General features: G+C 37.3%; 1 protein-coding gene and 1 pseudogene across 7 annotated transcripts in view; one reads left to right on the plus strand and one right to left on the minus strand.

The window, feature by feature from the left end:
• EIF4G3 (eukaryotic translation initiation factor 4 gamma 3) overlaps positions 1-22774 on the minus strand; it is a 294628-nt gene that overhangs the window by 238876 nt on the left and 32978 nt on the right. The window lies entirely within an intron of this gene.
• Positions 19936-20383, plus strand: LOC150014308 (ubiquitin-conjugating enzyme E2 C pseudogene; annotated as a pseudogene).

Raw genomic sequence — 22774 nt, forward strand, 5'->3', positions numbered from 1 at the left:
TTTACTGTTTCACCAAAGATTTAAGTGAAACTGGTGCCTTTTTTTGTTTGTTTTTTAAGAATGCACACTGGTGAGTATGGTATTTGATTCATGTTAAGATGCCAACAGTTTGACCCACCACTGATTCTGCAACATCAGCAAAGATGTCATTAAAGTGAAAAATGCAAAAAAGTATCTTAGAGCAATTATTAAAATAGTTCTGATCTCTGCCTCTAAATAGTATGCTACCCTAATTAAACTATACTCTCACAGGGTACCCAGATGTCAGGAACAGAATTTCCACACTGCTAATATCCAGAATAAAATTCCTAGAGCAGAGTAAATCTAGGTAAAAAGGCCAGAGGCACGATGCTCCAAGTAAGTAACGGTACCAGAAAATCCTCTAAATGTACTTACGTTAAATTAACGCAAAAATGATCATCAAATGAGTCATGAACAATATCCAAAGGGCTTTTCATTCACACTGACAGAGAACTACTGTGCATTTAAAACATGATTTATTATTCATTAATATTCTTTCTGAGAAAAGGAACAAATTGGTACATATGACGGACTGCATTCCATTAGTCCATGTTTAGTAAAATTAGAACCTGGATGTAGCAAGGGCAGCCTCCTCTACTATTTCCCACTGTAGCCATCTGGACCTCAGTTCACATAATCTCCTTCACCTCATCCCTAGAATCTTCCTTACACTCAAGGCCCATCCAATAAGACACTCATCATGTAGTTTAAACCGTCAGAAAAACAAAGACTCCTTCTTTTTCCTTTTTCCCAACCCTCTTTTCCTTTTCTTTAGTTTAAGGTTTAAGTAGCTAAACACCCACCTCATGACATGTATATCTGAAATGGGTACAACTATGACACACTGAGCCAGTGACAGCAATACAGTCCAAGGGCTCAAGCTGAACCGAATAGACCCACACAAGCCCTTTAAACTACAGACCTGAACCAATAATTCCAGCCCTTTAATCTATAAACTAGAACCAGCAATTCCAGAATTTAACTGAAATAGATCAATTTCAGACTGTGTCAAAAAGGTTTATTACAACAGTTCTAAAAACACTGAACTCTAGAGGCAGTTTATTCACATCACTAATCTAGAATACAAATTTGATTTTAGCATTCCAGTTCTTCCACTTATTACCTGTGAGATTTCTGTAGGAGTTACATTTTACATCTCTAAGCATATGTGTCTTCAATATGCTTATAAGGACAATATTAGTACCTATTTTGGAGAGTTGGTATATAGTTTATAGATAATTTAACCCAGTGCTTTATAAATACAGGTGTATAATAAACCACTGCTAATATTAAGACCTCTAAGTACAATTTATCTTTTCAGTATAAAGGTCAGATAAGGCACCCAAAAGCAACTGTGTCTGGTGGCTCAGTTGGTTGGAGCATCATCCCATACACCAAAAGGTTACGGGTTTGATCCCCAGTCAAGGCACATACCTAAGTTGCAGGTTTGATACCTGGTCAGGGAAGAAACCACTAATCTCTCTCCCTCCTCTCTAAAATCAACGAAACAGATCTTCAGGTGAGGATTTAACAAAACAAACAAATGGCTGAACCAATGACATAATAACATATTCACATATGTTATTCAACACATATTTATATATGGCTTACATAACATAACCTATGAATAAATTTTCACCATGTTGTAGATTATATTCCCTTCTTAGAATATGTGAGAACAGAGCTTTAGCGTCTAAAAATTTCACATGCAGCCATCCATCACTTAATGACGGGAATAAACGTGTCACTAGGCCACTGCATCGTTCTGCAAACACCATAGCGCACGTACACAAACCTAGATGGTAGAGCCTACACACCAGGCTATGCGGTTTAACCCACTGCTTCTAGGTTACAAACCTAGCAACGTGCTACTGTACTACAACTGTAACACAATGGTTAAGTATTCGTGTATCTAAAGACACAGAAAAAGTACAGTAAAAATACAATATAAAGATTTTCTAAATGGCACGCCTATGTAGGGCACTTGCTAAGAATGGAGCTTGTAGGACTGGAATCGCTCTGCGTGAGTGAGTGAGTGACTGAGTGACAAGTGAGTGAGTGAGTGACAAGTGAGTGTAAAGACCAAGGATATTACTATACACTACTGCACACTTTATAAACAATGAACATTTAGGCTACATTACATTTATTTTTTTTAATGTCAGCTTTCAGTAATAAATGAACCTTAGCTTAAATGTAACTTTCTTACTTTGTGTTAAAACTTTTTCAATTCTCTTGATAACACTAAAACACACACTGTACAGCTGTACAAAACTATTTTCTTTATATCCTTATTCTATAAGCTTTTTTCTATTTTAAAAGTTTATTACTTTTTTTGCTTTTTAAACTTTTAGATTTTTACAATTTCCTCATCCTCAGAAAATCATCTGAAATCATGGACAAAACTCATGAGTGTCTTCTGCCAGATGCCATTCAGACACTTTAGTGACATCACCCCTGAGCCCAAGGACAGTTCTCGGTGCAGTCATAAATACTGTAATCCTTCCAGAACTGCATCAGGATATTTCTCAGTTTCAGCAACGGTGGGACAAAGATCCTCCTCAAGTAGTGGGCCTTAAAAAGCTCCTGTAACTTCTTGATCCATTGGTTTTGATCACAGAGGTGGTGTGGAGGGAGAAACACCACTGTGACACTCGATGAAGATTACCAATAAAAGGAGGATGTCAAGGAGCATTATCAACAATCTTGAATGCTGTGTTATTCTCCAAACTACCTCTCCATATCGCTGGTATAGCAATTCAGGAGGGCATCTCGGAAGAGGAGCTGGACCATCCGTGACTCCTTACTGCTCCTGTAGACACTGAGAGTGTGCGCTTGTTGATATGCTTGAAGGTTCTGGGATTTTTACTGTGCCAAATCACAAAGATTTTTAATTGGTAGCCTGCAATACTGCCCCCAAGGAAAACTGTGATCCTGTCCTTAAAAGCCTTAAAACCTGGCATTGACTTGGCCACCCAATAGATGAAAGTCCTTTCAGGCACCCATTCCAAGAATACAGGTTTTATCCATATTGAATATTTGCTCTGGCAAGTAATTTTTCTCCATAATCAGCTTATCTATCATTTCCAAGAATCATCAGCTGTCTTTACATCAGCACTCAAAGACTCACCACTCACTTTCACATTATGTAACGAATAGTGATTCTTGAATTGTTTAAACCATCCAGAACTAGCAGTAAATGCAACAAAGTTGGGTGATATGTGCAGTAGTGTTTGTTATTCTCCATACTTTTCTATATGCATAAAATATTTCATTAAGACTCACGTGTAAAAAAAAAAACAGAACTCTTGAGTAGTGCAAATTGAAAATAATTGTAACATACAATCCAACTCTATCTGATAAAGTTTACATATACAAATATAACATGTTTCTAAAAATAAATTTTGCTTATTTCAGCTTGATGGTTTACTTCTATGTAAGCAAAATGTAGAGCAAAGAGCAAAGGCCAACACTACCAACTTTTGCCTGTTAAGTGAGGCAAAAGGCATTCTTTGAATAACCCACATACTGTCTAAATTCTCCACTTTATATTCTCTAAAAAAACCACCGAGTAATGTAAAAACCATTTGACACTGATGAAAAGATTCTTGTATTTCATGAGTGAATATTTCAATCACCAACAATGAGTTAGAGGGGATACAGCCATACAAAAAAATAAAGTTCACTTTGACTTTTTAAATGATGAAGAATAATTTCAAAGATCAGTCTTGCAGTATGACACTCAGATGTAAGAGGGCACTTACTTTATCCAAAAACCCAAGGGGAAATTAAGCTTTGCTTTTCTTTGGATTTTTCATTAAAAGTAATTGGAATTTTATTTTGCAACTATTTGTTTTTAAGGAAGAAGGTAAAATTCTAAAAAGATACAGTTGCTGCTGCAAAGTAGGAACAATGAGACTGGGGGCAGTGAAAGAGAAAGGGCTAGTGCGAGCCCTGACAAAGGCCCAGCACACTGGCTGTGGCTTAACCCTGAGTATGAAAGCAGGCTTTGTCTTTCTGGTCAATGCAAGCCCATTGAGTGTCCCAGTATATAGTTAAAAAAAAAAAAGAAAAGAGGGAGGGTGGAGAGCTCTGCCTCTTTAGGGGATATCTCCTCAGCTGCCTGCCTACAATAAGGATGAAGATTGCAAGAGCACAGAAAAACTTACCAAGCATGCAGCTACCCAGCCTTTGTACATTAACACAGACCGGCAAAAGGACTCATGTACCCTGCTTACACTACAACTCATTTTACTGTTAAACAAATTCACTACTTTAAGAATTGATGAACTCCATCTTTTAAATTGAAATAGGTATAAAATTATAAAATCAGAGTTTTGAAAGAGTCCTGGGAGATAATCTAATAAAAATGAATGTCTAATTAAAGAGAGAAAAGAAAAAAGAAAAAACAAAACTCAAGAGCCCTGACCAGATAGCTCAGATTGTTAGAGCATCACCCCAATATGCCAATGTAGCAGGTTCTACTGATTAAATTAAAGCTTAGTTAATTTATTTTCACTCTTCCTAGTATCCTAATAAATGCACTTTAGGTCATAGATCTTCTGGGTATCACCTCGGCCCATTCCTCAAATTTTTTACATTTAGTACTTTTATTTTCTTCTTCATTCCAAACAGTTTGCAATAGCCCATTATGTTTTCCTGGACCCAAGGGTTATTCAGATGTGATGTAGTCTGAGAATATGTCATATGTGATATCAGTTTGGGAGATTTATAATTTCCTTTATGGCCTAATTTGTGGAGAATTTTTATGAGCACTCCATGTATGTTTGAAAAAAAAATGTTCACTCATTGGTTAAAAAGAAAAATAAAAGGTAAATATATACCAACAAAATTATTTGTTATCCCAAGATAGCTTTATATCTACCTTTCTTCTATTTGATCTATTTCTGAGAGATGTTTGTTTCATTGATTGTGAAATCCTCAAATTTTCCCTGTTCTATCAGTTTCTGCTGTATACATTTCAGAACTGTCCTGGTAAGTGAATGTTAGAACTGTTATGTGCTCTTGGTAACTGCATCTCATTTAAAAAGGAAATATTTTACGGGATATCTCCTCAGCTGCCTGGCTACAATAAGGAGAAAGTGGTACAACAAATCTCTTTCTCGCTCTAAAATCAGTAATATATATATATTTTTAAATGACTCAGAAATTAAGTAACATGCTGAAGGTCACATGGCTAAATTTCCCTTATAGTGACAACAGAGAATTAAAAAGCTAAATTCATGTACAGTATGCAACCTCATTTCTACTATATCATGATTTGCAAATGAATAAATCTTCTCCTAGTCCCAAAGGGCCTCTAAGCAATTTTCTGCAAAACATACTGCCTTCTGAAATGACATGGCATCTCAGTAAGAATAAAGGGATATAATAAAGAGAGAGAGCCAAATTTATTAGGTAAATAAAAGGAAGAGGTAAATATTATATACTTGGAAAGCAGGACAAAGAAAACTACAGCTTCAACTACAGCCTGTAGACCTGCAGGTGTCCTGTGCTATTAGCCATACCTACCTTTTTAAAGATCACTGTTAAAATCTTTCAGATGACACAGAGAATAGATATAAACTAGAAAGCACCAGTACAGAAGGACGTTAGGGTAGTATCTTACATCATCCAATCTTTTTCTCCTGAAGTTAACCACTGCCAAGCTTCTTACCTATCTTTCCAGAAATTGTCTACAATATACAGTCATTTAACAACTCTTAAAAACTGCTTCTAAAATTAATCACTGTAATTACACTGATATATCAGATCACTATAGGTTTAAGAAACTTGAGTCACTCACAATTACAAAAACATCTCACCTATAAGAGGAATCTAATGAACAAAACAGAACACAGGCAAGGAAACACGGATCAGACTGAAAGTGACCACAGGGCAGGGCGGAGGGGATAATGGTGGAAAGAAGGGGAAGGGACTAGAAAAAGCATGTATGACTGACCCACGGACGTGGACAACAGTGTGGGAATTGACTGTGGGAACAGGGCTGGAATGGGCAGAGGAGGGCAAGGGGGAAAAATTGAGACAACTGTCACAGAATAACAATAAAAATGATTACTGTAAATAGAAAAAAAGAGTAAATGAGTTAATTTCTTACACAGTATCTGGCATAGTCAGCGCACAATAAATGTTAGCTGGGGCAGAGGGTGGTTAATTGTTATTCCCTCAGTGCTCTCTAAATATACCACATTCATTGTCTCTTCTATACCTTTCCCTCACCGTCATCACCTAGCTCCTCCACCCTCAACCAAAGACTAACCATTCCTCAAGACCAAGTTTAAATCCTTCCTCTCTGTACCTTCAAGTTTCCCTTTTCTGAGATCAACTGCACTGTAGTAATATAATCCAAAGTAATAATATAATGCACATAGTTTTATTTACCTTAAAAGAACCATATTACCTTCCCCCATGTGCTCCACAATGCAATACCTAAGTAGAATTTTCAAAATACAGTAGTCCCCCCTTTTCCATGGTTTCGCCTTCTGAGGTTTCAGTTAACCACAGTCATCCACAGTTCAAAAATCTTAAATAGAAAATTCCAGAAATAACAATTCATAAGTTTTAAATTGCACACAGTTCTGAGTAGCATGATGAAATCTCATGCTATCCTACTCCATTCGACCAGAAATGTAAGTCATCCCTTCAGTGCAGCATATCCACTTTGTATACCTACCCATTAGTCACTTGGTAGCCATCTCTGTTATCAGATCAACTGTCACAGTATCACAATGCTTGTGTTCAAGTAACCCTTATTTGACTCATTTATTATAGTATATTGTAATAACTGTTCTATTTTATTATTAGTTATTGTTGTCAATCTCTTACTGTGCCTAATTTATAAATTACTTTATCAAAGGTATGTATATATATTAAAAAAAGTCTGTGGGTGTGTGTGTGTATGGTTTGGTACTACATGTGGTTTCAGGATTCACTGGGGGTCTTAGAACATATGCCCTGCAGATAAGGGGGAACTACTGTATTAGGGTCACACTTTAATATGTTGTGCAGATGAGAACAATAGGAGTACTGGATACCCCAGGGATCCTCTAGATATTCCTAATACTTAAGTGTTCACTAATACATACTCCATCACTTCAAAGTCCTACTACAATACCCTAGCAAAGAATTAGGTGAGTAGCATAAAAGAGGGGGTGTTCACATTCTAAAATCTGAAGCTCAAAAAGAACATGTGCCCATGCTATAAAAACCAAAAGCTAATTGCTATGCCTCAATCTGCCCCTGGAATGAAGTGGGGTGCTGAAGGTAGGGAGAGAATGAGGTGCTGCACTTAGGAGAAGAGTCCCTCAGCAGTGGCAGGGCAGTGGGGGAAGAATACAAAATTTACACACAGTAAAAGCAGACACCATGGAGTACTCCTTTCTTTATTTCCCTCCTGGAATAAACTTATGGATTTATAAACAATTAACTCAAGGACTAGAGAGAAGTTTAACAAAGCTGTATTTCAATTTGAAAGGATAAAGTAGTTCAGATGAGCTCTCAATATAATATCTCTTCAACTACATTATATAAAAATTCCTTTATACCAAAGAATAAATTGTAATTACTGAATAAAATCATGTAAATATTTTAAAGAGGCCAAATAATTTCTATCTTCCCATATACTGAAAAACAAGGACTAATTCAAACCACGTAACTTCTTTTTCTGTTGATTTACTGTCAGTTATGAAAATATAAGATGAGAGAACAAAATGACATTTTTTAAATGTCATAAATTAGTTGGAAAGTGGCTTAAAAAATTAAACTTGCTACTTTCTAAATAAGCACCTCATTATTTAATATGTTTTCACACACCTAATGTTCAATACTTTTAGCAGTTAGCATCCAGATACAAAATAAATTTCCTGCCAGATCAAACAATAGATTTTTTTTCAGTTTGGGCTAATTTAAGTTAAACTATGATTCAATTACTATAGACCAGGCCAATAATATTGCACACTTTCATGTAAGAAAACAACATAATTTAAATGTGTGAAAAACTTCTTTCCAGGGCATTTAACACATAAAAGCTGAGAGCTAAGTCTGCCAATTTCCATTACATTTGTGAATGATTTCTAATTGCACTTAAACTGGTAGCAATGCTAAGTTTCAAGCAACTGCAAGTTCAGATTTGGGCAAGACCTGAATCATGATGATTTTGGATGCTAGAGATTTACAAGTCAAAATTATGTATGAAGGTAAAACTGCACAGTTGGAAAGATAAATGTAAATATAAGGGTAATACAATACAATCCCAAATAAAATCTAGAAACTGCTGCTCCATTCGATGGCCAGGTTCTTATTATGAGATATCTTCATGATCCTCCTCATTCTCTCTTAAAGGTAAATTATCAAGATATTTGAAGAGTGTAAGGCATTTGTCTAGTCTCAAAATATCTGCTACAATTCTTTTTATCTGCCCTAGTTCATAACAACTCAGAAAGTGGTGGACTTAATGCAAGACACCTGAGGGGGGGAAAAAGGGAATCAATCAAAAAGAAGGCACTGATGTCTTCAGTACCTAACTAAAGTACGTACATCAGACCTTTTAGGCCAAAAATCTGACTTAAAACTTACTGTCACTAAACTAAAAAAGAGGAGGAAGGGACAAATTAAAATATTTTTTAAAGAAGGAAACGAAGTTATTTGAAAACAAACAAAAAAGAAAAACCTTTCATTCCTTGATTATAATCAAGAAAAATACTGGCCCTGGCTGGCTAGCTGAGTTGGTTAGAGTATTGTCCCAATACGCCAAGATTCAATCCCTGGTCAGGGAACAGACAAGAAACCACCAATGAATGCACAGATAAATGAAACAACAAAGTGATATTTCTCTTTCTCCCCCTCTCTTCTCCCCCCACCCTCTTGCTCTAATATCAATAAATATTTTAAATGATTTATTTTTAATTATGCCACAAAGTCCCACAAAAAAAAAACACAAATACTATTCAATGGTATAATTCCAGTGATGAAAAAAAGCATGCATTAAGTGACTACAGTAAAATGCTGTGGTACAATAGTTTTCCGATGTTCTAGGGGTCAATTAAAGAATTGGAAATACATTATACATCCTCTTCCACAAATATCTCAGATATTACATATCTCCTTCCTCAAATTCAAGGTGTATTACAGAGCTTTCAACAAATGTACTGGGTTGGCCAAAAAATCCGTTTAAGTTTTTCCATGAAATAAAAGACACATTTTTCATTTTCACAAATAACTTTATCAACTTGGATATTTTGAGTATGCTGGCTATCTCCCACGTGGTAGAACATTGATTGTTTTCAATTAATATATCTCCATTTGATCACTATCAATTTCAACTGGTCTACTCAACCATGAAGCATTATCTCATTATCTACCAAGAAATACCTAGCACAGAACTTGGCAAACAACTTTTGGCACATTCAATTAATCACAGCACCTTCTCCATGCACTACACAAATAATTTTTTTTTTTTGGTATTTGAGTTGCATTTTTACCTTTCTTTAAATAATAAAGCCCAATACACTGAAAAATGTTGCTTATTTTCTTCCATCTTCATATTAAAATGGCTACACAAAAATTCACAAATTTTGATATTTTGTTAAATGTATACTGATATGACAGCTGTCACAATGCAATCTAACAAAATTGTTTTGAATTAAGTTAAAGACAACTAAGTACTATTACAGCCATCCTAAGGGAAAAAAGAAATGAACTTTTTGGCCAACCCAGTAATTTCATTTGTCAAACATTCAAACTGCTATCCAAGAACCTGTAGTAAAAATGTGTGTTGCTTGTTACGTAGTCACTAATGGCTTCAAACACACTCTACTGTGGAAGGTCAAGTCACTGAAGCATGTCCAGACAAGAAGGCTTGACTGCCTACAGTAAAACAAGATTCTTGGAAGAATTTTGAAATCTTCTCAAGCTATCACAACCAACATTTGCTGAAATCTAAATACACTGGCTTTTAAATGTTTCTATACAGTCCTTCTTAGAAGTATAAAATGCATCCACTTTGGCCTGCTAACGAAGTATATTCCTAAAAAGGGTCCTGCACCTACTGATTCCTCTGCCTCAGACACTCTATCCACCGATATGCAGATACCCCCATGAGGCAGGATAGAAAGAAGTTAGTTAGGGAAAACTCCCAATTCATGGAATGAGGAAGGAGGAGCCAACATCCAAGCCTTAAGCCACAGGGTCCTCTCACCAGATCCCCCACCTCCACTCATGATCAAAGGGACACAGTTTATGGCTGGAAAAACTAGTGAAAACCAGATCAACCCAAGATGAAGAAAAAGAAAACACTGACCAGAGATCGACCCCAAAGCTCATTATACCTCTATTATAATGAAAACTGACACAAGTAGGAGGAGATTGAGGGGGACTAACACCATGACACTTCTGCAGCAGCCCATACTAGGAACAAGACCCCTCCTAACCAGAAGGCAGAGTAAGAATTTGGCGCCACAATTCAAAAACTGAAACATAAAAAGCCAAGAACCACTGAGCACTGTGCACAACTCACGTGTGAGCGGGGCCACATCCACTCGAACGAACCGGATGTGTGCTTTCACTGCTTTCACTTCTTTACAGCCGCGAGTCCTCGCCTCTGTCTCTAGCTGAATAAAACTTGCTTTCGCTGTCACTCGGACTCCTCCTTGAAATCCTTCCTGCCCAAGTCCAGAACCTGGAGGTCCCAGAACATGCTGGGGCAGGGCCAGCACCGGCACCAGTCGGGTGACACCCACAACTTAATGTTCTACTTCCTTCATCTATCTCTCTGTTTAAATTTCCCCTTATATCCCGCGTTATTTTTCCACAAAGCAGTTACCACCATATGACTTTACCCACTTGGTACTATCTTTCCACCCCGCTAATACAATACAGATTTTGTGAAAACAGGGCTTATCTTTTAATTCACCATTCTGTCCTTACTTAGCTCTTAATACAATGCCTGGGACACAGCTGGTATGCAATAAATGTTTGTTGAATAAATGAACAAACAAATGAATTTCTTTACCCTACCTATGCATAAGGTCATCCTGTCTTCCCAGCAATAATATGTTAACAGCTTATTTTGAGGATGCTGAGATTCAAACAGCAAGTATCTCATAAACATTTGCATTATACCCAGCATGTTATATTGCACAAAATTACTCAGCTCCTCCAGCAGAGAATGTGAAAAAAGTACATAAATACACTAAAGAAAGAAATATTACAGGTGAAGATAAGCATCTATATAAAAAAACAGACATCTTACATCCTGGCTGGTGTGACTCAGTGGGTTGAGCACCGCCCTGCAAACCAAAGGATCACTGGTCAGGGCACATGCCTGGGTTGTGGGCCAGGTCCCCAGCTGGGGGCATGTGAGAGGCAACTGATCAATGTTTCTCTCCCTCTCTTCCTCTCTCTAAAAATAAATAAAATCTTTCTAAAAAATAAACATCTTACCTATTATATAATTCATTGCACTAGATATGCCAGTAAAAGTAAAAAATATGTCTTCCTACATTTAATATCTTTTTTTTTAACTGATTTGAGAAAGAGGGAGGGAGGAACATTGATTTGTTGTTCCACTCATTTCTATGCATTCATTGGTTGCTTTTTTTTTTTTTTTCACTTGTCGTTCATGTTTTCTTTTCTTTTTTTTTTTTTAATTTTGGTTTTTCAATTACAGTTGTCCCCTTTCCCCCTCATTTCTCTCCCCCACCCAACCCACCCCCTCTCCCGCAATCATATCTCTCCCCGTTGTCCATGTCCATGAGTCTTTTATACGGGTTCTTTGACTAATCCCTTCCCTTACTTATCCCCCTTCTCTCCCTCTCCCCTCCCCCCTATTGACTGCTATTCTGCTCTTTGTTCTATTTAGTTCCTTTGTTTGTGTTGTTCTTTAGTTTCCTGTATTAGGTGATATCATATGGTATTTTTCTTTCTTTGCCTGGCTTATTTCACTAAGCATAATTCTCTCTAGTTCCATCCATGTTGTTGCAAATGGCAGGAGTTCCTTCTTTCTTTCTGCTGCATAGTACTCCATTGTGTAAATGTACCACAGTTTTTTGATCCACTCATCTACAGATGGGCACTTAGGTTGTTTCCAGCACTTAGCTATTGTAAACAGTGCTGCAATGAACATAGGAGTGCATAAGTTCTTTTGAATTGGTGTTTCAAGATTCTTCGGGTATAATCCTAGTAGTGGAGTCGCTGGTTCAAAAGGCAGTTCCATTTTTAATCTTTTGAGGTAATTCCATACTGTTCTCCATAGTGGCTGCACCAGTCTGCATTCCCACCAACATTGGTTGCTTCTTGTACACACACCAATTGGAGACCGAACCCACAACCTTGGCACATTGGGGACAATGCTCTAACCAACTGAACTACCCAGCTAGGTCTCTTTTACATTTAAAAGGCACCCAGGAAAGTTTTATCATCTCCTAAACATCCTTCTTAAAACCCATTCTGTTAACTCCCATACCTCTCACCCAATCGATGGCCTGGAATACTACAAAGGCATTGACACAACTAAAAGAGAATGAAATAAACCTAGGAAAAAATACTGAATCCAATCGAAGGTTCTCTCTGTACAGTGGAATTATAGTTGATTGTTTTCTTCACATTTTTAAAACTTCCAAATTATCCATTAGGAACATTTATTATTTTCCTTTCAGATGGGAAAAATGATAGTGTACCAAAGTTATATAATACTGCACTTTACAGACAGGGCTAAGGTCAAGCACAAACCCTTCCTTCTTCACAGCTGGTATCTGGACCATACTAGTTTGCACTATCACTGCTACTCATAGGAAAGTGAATCGAGAAGTAATCAAGAAGTAAATAGTCTTACGTTCTACAACAGCCCTACCTTTCAGAGTACTAAAAATAAAAAAGGAACAGCTTCTAGCTTACATAGTCTTCTCCACCATCTTCCCCAACAATTAAAACGAGGCTAATAAAAGGCCAGGCTTTCACACAGCTATTTAAACCCAAAGGCCACAAATACTAGGAATGAAAAATATCTAGTATGCTGACAATAAAGCACCCAGGATGGTTCAAGGTACTTTTTATACTCTAGTCCTCTCCATTATCCTAACAAAACAAGCACTATTATTTTCATTTATAGATAAGAGATACCAGAATTTATATCCTTAAAGATCACTACTATCATGTGTTATCCCTAGTCCTAGAACTGTCTTTGTAGATTTCCACTGTGAATTTCAATGTCACTTGCTTCTTCTATGCTTACGCATATTAACAGTGAACAGATGATATTTAATAAAGTCTCGTAAGAATTTTACCTCACTGAAGAAAATAATATAAAATGATTTTATCCCTGCCTTTTAGGAGATGAAAATCTTAAGGGTTCAAAATATTGGCTAAGAACACTTAGATGAGTTCTTTCAAACTCAATGTTCCTATGTTTCAGTCAAAATAAGACTTAATAACTCTATCCAGAAATACAAAATTGAAAGTTCAGAAAATATCTCACAGGCTGAAAACACATACACACACCAACTGCCATTTAATAATTCCAATATATTCTAAAAAGATGTGGACAACTCAAATATCAATATACAATAAATATATAAAGAAATATACTGGATTAAAAAATCTCAAATTCAGGGAGAGGAATAAGGTGAGATGTGCTTTAAGTGTAACATATATCTGAAGTTAAAAACTCAGTATGAAAATAAAGTGTAAAATATAGTATCTCACTAATAATTACTATAACGATACACTGTGTTTAGTATGTTATTAAAACTATTTTCATCTCTTTTTACTTTTTTAACATGGCTACTAAAAAATCAAAAATTACAGCAATGGCTCATATATTCTATTGGAAAAATAATTTAGAAACAATCAAAACTGAATACATAATGTACCTCAAAAGTATTCACTAAGTTCTACTTGAATCTGAATCTTAGATGAACATATTAAAGACATTAGCTAAGTTAATCTGTAACTAAATCCAAATTCAATATTTTAAAAATCAAAAATGAAGGGATAAACTAAAGGGTGTCTAGTATTTTCACCAGAGCATCTTTGCCGTAGACATCTTTACTGCAAGGATTTTCACGGCATGACTTACTGGCCAGAGGCAATTTTGCCATAAAAAAGATAAAGTAAGTGATCGACAGTTTGGGGTTTTCTTGTTTGATTTCATTTCTCCATTGACAAAGTTCTTGCAGTTACTACCATTTTTATATATGAAAGTCTTTGCTAGGCCTCATAATCGTCTATACAGTAATAAGTAGACATGGGGGTAGTGGTCTTAAAATAGCAGATTATTTGCTCCAAGATGGCTTCTTATTTTGAAACACACTACATTGGAAGGAGGAAAGTGCGGAGTTGAACCCACATGTCCCACAGAACGAAGACAAGTGCTCAGGTACAATCCACAAAATAAAATCAGTTATTTGTGCAGCATTGTCATAAAAATAAATACATTTTAAATATATTTAAATATTTTGTACTTCACAATAAAGTCCACTTAATTCTGTTACATCCTTTTTGATGTCCCTCTTTTATTTTTGTAATTCTACCTTTTTTGCAGCAAAATTGCCTTATGGCCAATTAGTCATGCAGTAAAAATGTGTGTAGCAAAACACTTGCAGTAAAGATGTCCACCACAAAGATGCTTACAAGGGATTACCTAGAACGGAAAAAAATATCTACATTGTCAGAATTCTAATTACCTGGGGCACATATTTATGGCCTGACAACGACAGTCATTAATACAACAAATTAAAAACACAAACTTGTTACCGGGGAGACCTGAGTCAGGGGGCTGCCTCTCCTCAGTTCTTGTCTTGCCCGAAAGAGAATTCAGGCAAGAGACAACACGCGTAGTGGAAACGAGGCAGCAAGTTTATTTACGAAACACATACGAGCACAAGCAGGCATCCGGCTGGTCTGAATGCCCCACAGAGAAAGGATGTGAAGTTTAAGTTTGTTCTATACACTTGAGCAGCTGGCCACTACAAGTGGGCGCTCAGCTCATCTGAGTGGGCCGGCTACTGGGTTCAAGAGCTATATACTTCAGTCAGTTTCTAGGCTCCCCCTCGTCCTCTCCCCTTCAGACTTGGGAACAGTTATAAAGGCTTTCTTTCCCAAGGGCTCCCTTCCTCCTGCACTGTTACAGTTTTGTCTGTGATGTTTGGAACACCTGGAAATCTTATCGGACCAAGCTAATGACTGCTGGGTCAACGGGTAAGACATGTCTCACTTGTTTCTGGCCTCCTGTTTTAAGTCCTGTATTAGATTGTAACGGCGGAGGCCCTGATTTATTTCCCCTCCAGTCATTTATTCCTAGCTGCTATCTGACAAACTCTCCCTGGCCAGGTAGCTCAGCTGGTTAGAGCAACATCACGATAGGCCAAGGTTGCAGGTTCAGTCTCTGGTCAGAGCATATACAACAATTAACCAACAAATGCATAAATAAGTGGAACAACAAAAATGAATGTCTGACTCTCTCTCTCTCAAATCAACAAAGAACAAATTCTACTTTTCTAGATTAATATGTAGTAAAATTGTTCCCCCTTCCATTACACTAAATTATACCAGAAATGGCCCAGTGTACCACACAGTTCACCAAAACCATACCAGCACATTAAAACCCAAGCTCTTTTTGTAATAATTACAGCGAAATAAACTTTAAAATAGACTAAGAACAAGATATTTACAGATTAATGCAATCCATTTAAATTGCCTGTGAATTTATACTTATAAAATCTGTCCCCTGAGGATAAGTCAAAGCACTTACTCTTCAGTGTCTACAAAGAAGTCATGAAATTAATCCACAAGGTACATGCATCACACTGACCTGAGTTCCTCAAGAGTGACCTCAAGGAAAATGATGACCAGAGTAAGAGCAAAAAATACACAAATTCACTCAGAGCAAAAGATAGAATTCCTAAGGCCCTCCTTCCCCAAGCCAAGGAGATTTACAAGGCTGAGAAGATTCTGAAGAGATTAAACTAAAGGGACATCCATAGACTTTAAGAACTGACTAGGCATTCCCTCATCTCTGGAAGAACTCAGATACGGGTCAGTCCTAAAGAAGCTATAAAAACTGTTACTCTTATTCAATATTCATATGTCAAAGTCCCAAAGCTCTGAAAGTTTGACACTAAGGATCTCTCCAATATATATGGCCAGGAATCACAGAGCCAAGGCCCTCTCTTTCAAGTACTTTATAATACAATAAAATGTTATTTAAGGATAAGACATGACCTCAGAAACTGCCCTGAACTGCACCCCAATGAAGAGTAACCACTTTAACCAAACTATAGTATTGATGATTTATGGTTCTATTGTACGTATCTTCCCAAGAGAAATAAAGCTAATCTCATCGCAAACAAATAAAGACCTATCCACTCTGTACGCAAGGTCCAGAGTTAAATCGCGGATATACTAGAGCTGACCCCAAACACTTAAAAACAGTGACAAAATGGTTCCACGTCCCTTGGTGATGTAACACAGTAAAAATCGACTCAAGCTCACTACCTGTGTACAATACAAGGAGAGACTTAATACCAGACTTCTTTTCATATAAGAACACCCCCAATGTGACCCTCCCTCAGCCTGGATTAGGTAAGAACTGACACCTCTGCTCCTGTACAACCCTGTGCTTTTATTTAATACAGCAACTATCACTCTGTCTTAATTTATCTCTTCGTATCCCTCACCACACTGCTGGATCTCAGTATCTCTGGCACCTAATACAATGCTAACCATACCACTGAGTGTTCAAAAAAATATCTGCTGGTTGAATGGATAATCTGGAACTACGCTGTCCAACATGGCAGGCACTAGCCACATGTAGTTATTTAAATATAAATTTAAGTTAATTAAAATTAAATAAATTTTTTTAACTAAAAAGAATTTAACAATTTAGTTCCTCAATCTCACTCGCCACATTTTAAGTGCTCAACGCTACACAGGCTAGTGGCTGCCACAGGGGACAGTATAGACAAAAAAAATGTTTTCATCATCACAGAAAGTTCTGGTCTGGAGTGTCCCTTGATTCTGGAAGCACCTGAATAGCCTACTCATTCATATTTCCTTAACAGGATTATTATTTTGAGAGAGAAAAGGTTAGAAGAAAAAATGTTTTAAAAATGTACACCAAATAACAATAATAACCAATACAATCAAAGGAAATAAAGGAAATAAAGTTCTTCTGCAAGACTCATATCAATTATATTTCAAACTTCTCTGATAATACTTTATTGCTAAGGTTTTCCGCTCACAATTCGCTACAGTGCCTAAAAGAAAACCATTAGTAACAAAAAGGGGTGCTGCCTACTTCTGGAAAGATTTTTTTTAAAGGTATGGGATTATTTCTGCCCTAATTTATAGGCTAATTGAATAAAAAGTTCAAAAAGGACCTTGGCGCTCACTCAGCCTAGTCTATCAATTTTACAGAGGAAGAGACTGAGAAGTAAAATAGCCCCAAAAAGAAGACCAGATGTTAGAAGCAGATCACGCAAGTAAGAAAAAGGAAAAAGGGTGCATAGAAAGCCAGGAAACTTATGTTTTTCCCAGAATTACAGTATTAGTATCCAAAATATGAAAATAATCTACACTTAAAAGGGAATGATAAGCACTGGTAAAAAGTCAAGAATCTCTAAGTTAAGATAGCGAAGTTTTGTCTTATGTATGAGACCCTTAGTTTTTCCTTACAAATCCTAATTTATTACTTAAATGAGTCATTGGCAATCTACTTTTTCTTTCCATAATATAATCACATAAATTTTTTATTCCCATAATTAAAATCTATTTATTCCTACTAGAATAATTTCAATTAAGCCACAAATATAGGTAACTAAAACTAAAAACAAATATTTGCTAATTCTTTTCATTGCAAACATAATTCCAATGACAAGGTTAGAACATAAACACTGAAAGTGAAGCGAAGAGGAGAAAAATAATTTGTTTCTCTAATAAAAATAACATTTCAGGATGACAGAAGTGATCTGAATGAAAACTAAAGTAGAAACGTTTCTACTTTAAGAGATTTTCATCATGAATTATAAATAAAAACACAAACTAAAAGAATTAAGTTCTTTCATTATTACTTAACTATGAAAAAAATAAAATTCAATGTAATAAATATTAAGATAGTATTAAAACAGAGAAAGACTGACAAATATATTGTTCTGACATAATACTTGTGTAGCCTAAGGTATCCTTCAACCTCAAAATCTTAGGTAAATCCTGAATTTTATTTTTCAAAGGGCACAAATCACTCTTGTGTAGGTATTTTTATATATCTAATTTCTTACATCTAAAGATACAAGAAAGCTTTTAAATCTGCTCCATTATGAAAAAGAAAATACTAAGTCTACAGCTGAATTTTCTTTCAATATGTCAAATAAGAATTTTATAATAATACAAAATGGAAAAGAAAACAAATCAGGCACCATAGAAATATTTTCTTGTCCTATATATATTTTTATCTTTCATCATATTTATTTCTATAATTTATTTCAATAATCATATCTACTCAGACATGTTAAACAGAAAATTATATTTCAAAAATATTAACTTATAAAAATGGAAACAGAGCAGAGTTAATTTTACAGTAATGAACTTCGATGTACAGAGAACAAATAGCTGAAAATCTTTTATTCACCCTATATTCACTTCCACTATTTCCCGAGTTCATTACTAGGGATTCCTACATTCTTTGACATATCTAACAAAGATTTTACTGGTGAATTACTAAAGTGCCTTAAAGTTGAATATAATGTACTATTAAATTATAATTCTTTTATTTGAGTTATGACTCAATTATACTGTTTAAAATTCTTTTATATGTGGGTGTATAGGCTGGTATACGAAGCATTTAGCCCGAACTACATATAAAGAAACCTCCTTCATTCACTACCTTCAGTTAGCAAATATATAACAGAGTTCCTTTGTTTCTGTTTTAATGAATTGCTTTTTAACTGTCTCTTGTAAGTTATCTGTGTGCTCAAAAAGATTAAAGCTAATTTAGAAAAGAGCTGTTTGTCTTAACAGGAATAGCTGTCACCCTCTCTTCCTTAAAGCTCCAGGCTGTATATAGCAAAGAACCAGACAAAAAGTACTTAAAGTTATAAATTTTAAAACAAATTACCACTGACAGAGCACCCACTATCAGCCCGTTATTCAGATGGGCATATCCTGATAAAAATCCCATGTGCCAGAGGCCACTAGGTGCTCCCCATTTGCGTCTCCTCTCTCTCCTGAACAAAAGTAAAAGTGATACATGAATCTTCTGTCAAGTGCCCTTTAAGAGAGAGGAAGCATCTCTTCATCCTCCCCACTCCCCGTCCTGCTGACTGGAATGCAAACATATGCTAGAGCCAGAGCAGCCCTCTTGGACCAGGAGGTTCAGTTGACCTACAAAGGACATGCTCAAAAGATATAAGCTTGATGCTCAAAGTCACTAATCATCAGAGAAATTCAAATCAAAACCACAATGAGATATCATCTCATACCTATAAGAATGGCTATAATCAATCAATCAACAAAGAAGTATTGCCAAGGATGTGAAGCAAAAGGAATCCTCTTGCACTATTTGTAGGACTGCAAACTGCTATAGCTACTATCGAAAACAGGACGGAGGTTTCTCAAAATATTAAAAATGCAACTACCTTATGACTCAGCAATTCCATTTCTGGGTATATATCCAAAGAAATACACAACAGTAATTTAAAGAAAATATGCACCCCTATGTTCGCTGCAGTGATATTTAGAACAGCCAAAATACAGAAGCAACCCAAGTGCCTATCACCAGACTGGCTAGTGGATAAAGAAGATTTGGTACAGCAGTTACAGTCGTGTTCTCCGAGTTCCTGTGTCCCTGCCAGGGCTGCCCAGGTGGCCTCCCAGAACTGTGAAGGAGCTGAGCCCAGCAGGGGTGCTTCCCGGGACCTGCGGACAAGAGGTTACAGCAGGAGCTGATGATGCTCATGATGTCTGGTGACAAAGGAATTTCTGCCTTCCCTGAATCAGACAACCTTTTTAAGTGGGTAGGGACCATCCATGGAGCAGCTGGCACAGTATAAGATGTGAGGTGTAAGGTCTCCCTTGAGCTCCCCAGTGGCTACCTATACGCTGTGCCAACAGCAAAATTCTTCATGCCCTGCTACCACCCCAACGTTGACACCTGCCTGGACATCCTGAAGGACAAGTGATCTGCCCTATATGACATCAGGACCATCCTGCTCTCCACCCAGAGCCTGCTAGAAGAACCCAACATCGATGGCCCCTCAAACACACATGCTGCAAGCTTTGGAAAACCCCCACTGCCTTTAAGAAGTACCCATAAGAAACCTACACAAAGCAGGTCTCTAGCCAAGAACCCTGACCCAGGCTGTGCAGCCTCTCTCCTTGTGCTGTCTTTCCCCCCCTCAAATGGTCTGCCCTTGCCTTGATTTCTGTATATGACTCTGTATCTTCAGTTGTGGTGTTGTATTTGTTTTTGTTTGTTTTTTAAATTACCATAAGTCTCTCTGGCTGAACCCCTGTGATGAATACATTAAATAAATATATATATTGGTGTTAAAAAAAAAGAGATGATGATGTGGTACATTTATACAATGGAATATTACTGGGACATAAAAAGAATAAAATCTTAACCACTTACGACAATATGGATGAACCTAGAGGGTATTATGCTAAGTGAAACAAGTCAGAGAGAAAGACATACCATGTGATCTCACTCCTATGTGGATAATCTAAAGAACAGAACAAACGAACAAACAAAATAGTAACAGATTCATAGACACAGAGAACAGACTGAGGGTTGCCAGATGGGAGGGAGCTTGGAGAGCTGGGTGATGGGGTTAAGAAGTACAGATTGGTAGTTACAGACACTTCTGGCCAAGATGGAGGCCTAGACAGACACGCTGCCTCTCCCTCCACAACTAAGAAGGAATACAACTACCACAAAGCTGGAGACAACCAGAAGTTCCAGAAAATCAAGCTGCACGGAAGTCCAACAAACAGATATAAAGAAGAAATACTCATCCAGACAGGGAGGAGTGGCGGAGCCGGGGCAGAGAGGACGCAATGTGGAGGCAGCAGCGGGGACAGCAGCTGTGGCTGGCTGGCGGAGAGCACAATTACACATTAAAAAAAAGGAGGGAGAGACACCTGGGGAGCACTTGAGCATCAAACCAGACCGCACAGCTCATGGTTCCAGTGCCAGGGACAATAAAGCGTCACTGCTTCTGACTGTGCAAACCAGTGGGGGTTGAGGCAGAGGCAGAAACTGCCGGTCTCTCAACAGAGTCTGTTTTTTAGAGCTCCCCCCGCCCAGGTCCTAGAACATTCGCAGACCTATTCACTCTGGGAACTACGGCCAGGGCAACAGTCCCATACGGGAAGTGGGAGAAGTGCCTAGAAAAGGAGTGAGTACTGAGCAAACAGCATTGTTCCCTCTCTGACCCCTCTCCCACATACAGCACCACAACGGGTCACCCCACACTGACAAATATCTAAGGCTCTGCCCCTTACAACGTAACAGGTGCTACAGCTCTACCTAAGACACAGAGGCAAACACAGGAGCCTGTCAAGTTGAGGAGACAGAGAAGTAAGACCTAAAAGAGGGAATGGATCAAGGTTCCAGTGAGAGAATTAAGGCACAAGGAGATAGCCAACCTAACAGATGAAGAGTTCAAAACACTGGTATTAAATATGCTCACAGACTTGCCAGATATGCTTGAGTACACCAGACGCAGAAGAGAAGAAGCGAAGACTATGCTAAGTGAAACAAAGGAAAATGCATACGAAACCAATGGAGAAGCGAGGAAAACCAGGGTTCAAATTAATGATTTGGAACATAAGGAAGAAATAAGACAACCAGTACAGAATCAGGAAACAAGAATGGAAAAAAAAACAAGGACAGGCTTAGGAACCTCTGGGACAACTTATACACGCCAACATCCAAATCACAGGGGTGCCAGAAGGAGAAGAGGGAGAGCAAGAAATTGAAAGCTTATGTGAAAAAAATACTAATGAAGGAAAACCGGCCAAATTTGGAGAAGGAAATAGACATACAAGTCCGGGAAGCACAGAGAGTCCCAAACAAGTTAGACCCAAAGAGGACCACATCAAGACACATCATAATTAAAATGCCAAAGGTGAAAGATAAAGAGAGAATCTTAAAAGCAGCAGGAGAAAAGCAGAGAGTTACCTACAAAGGGGTGCCTATAAGACTATCAGCTGATTTCTCAAAAGAAACTTTGCAGGCAAGAAGGGGCTGACAAGAAGTATTCAACGTGATGAAAAGCAAGGACCTACAACCAAGATTACTCTATTCAGCAAAGCTATTATTTAGAATGGAAGGGCAGATGAAATGCTTTCCAGACAAGGTAAAGCTAACAGAGTTCATCATCACCAAGCCCTTATTATAAGAAATGTTAAAGAGACTTATTCAAGAAAAAGAGGATCAAAACTATGAAGATTAAAATGACAACAAAGTCACAACTATCAACAAAAGAATCTAATAAAAACTAAGCAAACAACTAGAACAGAAAACAGAATCAGAGGTATGAGGATCATTTGGAGGATTATTATCTGGATGGGGGAAGAGGGAGAAATGGGGAAATGGTGCAGGGACTAAGAAGTATAATGGGTTGGTACAAAATAGACAGGGGGAAGTTAAGAATAATATAGGAAATGGTGAAGCCAAAGAACTTATATGCACAACCCATGGACATGAACTATGGGGGGGGGGGGATTGATGGAGGGAAGG

Source organism: Furipterus horrens, unplaced genomic scaffold (genome assembly GCF_987537825.1).
Source record: "Furipterus horrens unplaced genomic scaffold, mFurHor1.1.pri manual_scaffold_3, whole genome shotgun sequence".
Lineage (NCBI taxonomy): Eukaryota > Metazoa > Chordata > Mammalia > Chiroptera > Furipteridae > Furipterus > Furipterus horrens.